This window comes from Alligator mississippiensis, chromosome 13, assembly GCF_030867095.1.
Source record: "Alligator mississippiensis isolate rAllMis1 chromosome 13, rAllMis1, whole genome shotgun sequence".
Lineage (NCBI taxonomy): Eukaryota > Metazoa > Chordata > Crocodylia > Alligatoridae > Alligator > Alligator mississippiensis.
The window spans coordinates 45,963,464-45,968,438 of NC_081836.1; positions in this window are offsets into that span (position 1 = coordinate 45,963,464).

Below are 4,975 nucleotides of genomic sequence, written 5' to 3' on the forward strand. Positions count from 1 at the left end.
GATATTGTTTAATTATTTCTAATAGTCAGAATCCCAAATTAGCTATTTAAAACACCACCTTACACTGGGAAGAGATAATTACTGCTAATTTCTGTTCTCTGAGCGATCTTTTTGTGCCTATTAGCTTAAATAATTAAAAGAGATTTCCTGGGCTATATGATTGCTTTAGGTCAAAAAATGTCTCTTTAGGTCAAAAAAAGTAACAGCTCATTTTTCTTCTGCAGCATTCAACGATGATATCCCTTAGAGCCCTCGCTGGCTGGCCATCAGCAAGAGCATGGTCCCAGCACTTGTAACTATGCTATCAGCTCTTTCCTATTACTTCCCCATGGTAGTTAAGTGCTTCTCTGCAGCATCCAGCCTGGCTGCTTTCCTGACATAGTACAAATAGTTCACTTTGAAGTCATTGGTACTTGCACTCTGTGCAGGGCCAGCCTGTCCTGTGGGCAAACTGGGCACTGGTCCAAACGGCAGGACTGGAGAGAGGTCATTAGTGATCAGCAGCTGCAGACTGGGCAGCAGCATGAGCCTTGTGAATGAGCAGCATGAAGCAGCCCTGTCTCCGTAGGGATATGTTCTGATGCTAGGGTGACCATCATAGAAGACATTCTGGTTTTCTGCTACTCTGTCCTCTTGTCCTCTGCCCTCTATTGATATGAAACCTGACACCAGACACTTTCTCTTCAAGAGCAAAATAGAGGACATAAAGGTGTCCGGTTTCATATCAATAGAGGACAGAGGACAACCGGACTGTCCTCTATGATGGCCACCCTATCTGGTGCTAGTGTTGTGCAATAGTGTACACAATATCTGCCAGTTGTTAGACTCTCTCTTAATAGAATCAGCCACATATTAGCATCAACACCCTCAAACCAAATGCCAAAAGTATTGTACTACAGACATTTTCCACTGCTTATGAGCATCTTGCTTATTAATATCAAAATCAGAACTCACGCTCTGTGCACAAGGTGTTTTTTTGTCACTTATTAGAATCAAGTCCGTGGGTGTGCATGCTTGCTGAACAGCTACGTTGTTATGCAGTAGCTGGTGAGTATTATATGTAATCATGGCATCCTCTTGGGCTTTTTATTTTGCTGCCTTTACTCTGCTACCACTTATGAGAATAAAAAGTGCTCTGCCCAGTGAAAGTCCTATTATGACAGGTGGACACTGTCATAATAAACCCAGAGATTATCACTGTTGAGGTGACCCCCGTGTTGTTTTACTGTTGTTTTAATGGGACATGAGAAATAACTGAGCATTATGAGGAAAGTGTGTTGCATGCAGTAGAACTACAGAAGCATTTGTAAGCCAGCAAGAAGGAGAAGAGAATTTTAGCTCAGAATTCCTGGTTTTGCTCCAAACCCGTGATGTGGCACTCAGGAGCACATCTGTTACTGCTCCAGCTGGGAAAACAGCAAAAGTATTGTATGGTCAAGCTGTTGAGCTAATAACTGGCAAACAACCAGCAGTCCCAGAAGGACCTGTGCCAAGAGGCTTTCTGCAGGTGTATCTCATCACCTGCACCCCCCAGGCTTTGAAATGTATATCACGTTGCCTTACAACAACTAAGCACTTAATTACCAGAGGTGGAATACAAAGCTCTGTTTTTCCCTTGCTAAGTCTGTGTAGATCACGTAAGTGGAAATCCCAAGGCCTGTTCCTACATAACTGAAGCCAGCGGAAGTTTTAATATTGGCTTCAGAAGAAGACCCCCTCCTCCCCCCAGTGAAGAAGAAACTCCCGAACTTTAGATTCTTTAATCCTTCCATTTGTTACAGAAGAGAGGGTGAGAAGGTTTTGTGAATGCCAAATCTGGAAAGGAAATAAGTCTTTCTTTATTAATAAGTCCTTTGGGTCATCACATAATCCCCAGATAAAGTACAAACAGCCTGGCCTGCTGGTTATCTGCACATGCTGTATTTCATGTACGCAACAAAAATGATAGATTGGGAAGCTTCAAGCGCATGATCTATCCTTGATGATTTGTTAACATCTCTACAGGAGCTTTTCAAAGGACCAAGTAATTGTGTTTTAATGAATAAATTAAAAAAAAAAAAACCCTCTGTGTTTCATTATCACCCCTAGGAAAGCATTGATCTGTAGGTTTTGTTCATATGTACCTAATATTGCTAACAATATCTGCTACAGAGCACTGAGTCCAGCACCAGTTTGACATAGACCCTGGTTTTGGTTTTAAATTAGAAACTCTTTGAGAGAGGCACCCTCTGTTTCTCCTCTATGTTTGTACAGCATCTAACACTTTTACCTCACTTTATGCATGCTAAATAACATTTCCAAAAAGTTGTAGTTGTATTGGGTTGTGTATTCCCACAGTGAATTCACACTGGATATTGTCTATGGTCATTCATGAAAACCCCTAAAAATGATCACAAATCTAACCTGAACAGCAGAGGGCAGGGCTGAGGGCAGAAATGATTGCTCATTTTCAACTGTTCTGAGCTGATTTTGATAACAGAAGCAGGGGCGAGGCATTTCTGATAATGCCCGACACCAGAAGGAAAAGAAGCGTATCTCGCTATCTCATTTTTAATTGTTAACACAAGTGGCACCTGTGTTTGTGTTCTGCACAACTCAGAAACCACTTCCCAGGTACATTATACTAAGCAACAGGGGAGAGCACTAACAACAGAGTGCTGTTCTGAAGCAGGGTGAGGACAGAAGAGCATAACCATGTAATACAAGAGCACGCAGTTCCAGGAGAAGTTTCTCAACTTCTGACCCCAAATCTCCACTCAAACTTAACTGCCTTGAGCAATCCTCTGGAGAGCAGCTCCCCCTGAATCCTAGTATGTCATCTCCGAATTCAGGCAGCTGCAAGCGCTTTTAGTTCAGAGGGCCAATCGTCACACAATATATTTTCCCAAGCATGAATTGAATCACAGGATCATCATCATCTAATACATTTGAAATTCTTTGATGACTATGCCCTAGGGCCTCTGTGCATCTTAACAGAAGTGCTCAAACATAATTAACCAAACTAGGCATCAAAGCTTGTCTGAGTAATGTGAGGAGTGGAAGCAGAACCAACAGAAAGTACCAGGCAAATAAGTGAACAGTGGGTGCGTCTACACATGCGCCCTCACTGTGCAGTCCCAGCGGCGCACAGATTGTTTCCAACCCTACTGTGCAGTAGCAGCAGTTACTTGGTGCTTCTTCACAGTAGTGGCAGTGTCATGGTGAGTGCCCACAGATGTTATGTCGCTATAGTGATGAGCTACGTCACTGTAGCTTGTTGCTAAGGTAACATAGCAAGTCGTGTAGATGCACTCAGGGTCTCCTCTCCCTTACACCAGTTTAAGACCAAGGTAGTTGCACTGGCTCCACTAATTACCCCTGATTTATACCAGTTCAAGTGAGAGCAGAGTCAACTATTAGCATGACGTGTTCCAGAACAGGTTTGTTAAGTTAGTGCAGGCTCTATGAAGCGCCATTAGAGGATAGGGAGAGTTGGGTTTTGGTGTGGGTGTTACTTGCACTGATTTACATGATGCTGCCAAAAGTGCTAGGGAGTACCATTTGAGTAACATGTAAGGGGCTATACCTATAGCTATATCTGTACCTCAGTAGTACGGCACTTCCTGGCACTATCTTGAGGCATGCCAGGCCTGCTCTGTACACATTAGCTCCTCAACTGAAAGTGTCATCATCATTGAAACAGCACAGAGCACTCTCCAAGATACTCTGCCTGTTATAAAAAAGTATTGATGCATGCTCACAGCCATACTACTTGTGTTTTGGGAGGCAGCATGTGCAGCGTGGGTGTCATGTGCCTTGGCGCAACACCCACTATCAACATACTGAGGGGACACAGCCATAGCCTCGCTTAGCATCAACCACATCCTGGAGTTATGCATTCGATCTACATAAGTTTCCAGTAGTAAGTTCCTGCGGCAGTTAAAGGTCTGCTTCTGAAGAACCTTAATATTAATGCTGAGAAGCTCAGCGCCTATCTCGTGCCCAAGCCCTGTTAGGATTCACAAATTAGGCTTTCTTCTATCTATGTACCTGGTAAGGCTTAATCCAGTGAGAGTTCCCTGAACATGTGTGATGGTTTGGACCCCGCGCAAAACCCAGCCGGAGGAAGAGGACAAGGACGGGACATACCCCACTTTTTATACAATCATACAAGAATATGAATATAGCTAAATATATGAATATATTATATGTATGAAATATACATCATTGTAACTTTCTATAGTATTATGTATATTGATTCAAGGGAAACCAAGAGAGAAAAAGTGACCACTATTCTATAGCATATAACAGGGGTCAGCAACCCCCGGCACGTATGCTGAGCATGACACGCAAGGCCATTTGGCTCAGCACACCACGGCCAGCCCAGGCTCTAAGCAGCTGCTGCCAGCCACAGAGCCCAGGATGCTCCCAGCAGGCAGCTAGGAGGCTCAGACCGGGCTCCATGGGCCAGCTGCAGCCGGGAGGCTGCAAACAGCTGCTTCGAGCTCTGGCATGTTGACACTCCAGCACCTTCCAAGGTAGATATTGTGGGTTTTTTCGGCACTCTGGCCAAAAAATGTTGCCTACCCCTGGCATATAACTTTGTGGTTAGGGCACTCTATTTAGAAGGCAAAGACCCAAGTTTCAGTCCTTCCTACACTGAATATTTCTCTATTCAAGTGTTCCATAGGAGGGGAATTAGGTGCCTAAATTCCTTCCAGATTCTGGACCTAAGCCAGTTTTGAAAGTGGAACTTAAGCACTTTGGCAATTTTACGAAGGATTTATGAATCGGCTGATCAACTCATCTGCCATTGTATTGAAAATTAGTCAATAGTTTACCAAGGGAAACACAGGGGTAAGCAAGTAGAGAATTTTGTGACTGACAGCCTTCCTTCTCTCTAAGTGTTATTGAAAGTACAGCTGCTACATATGCCACTCACATGCAGATTGTCAGAAACAGGTTATCTGTTCTCAGAGTTTGCAGGTAGTTTGTA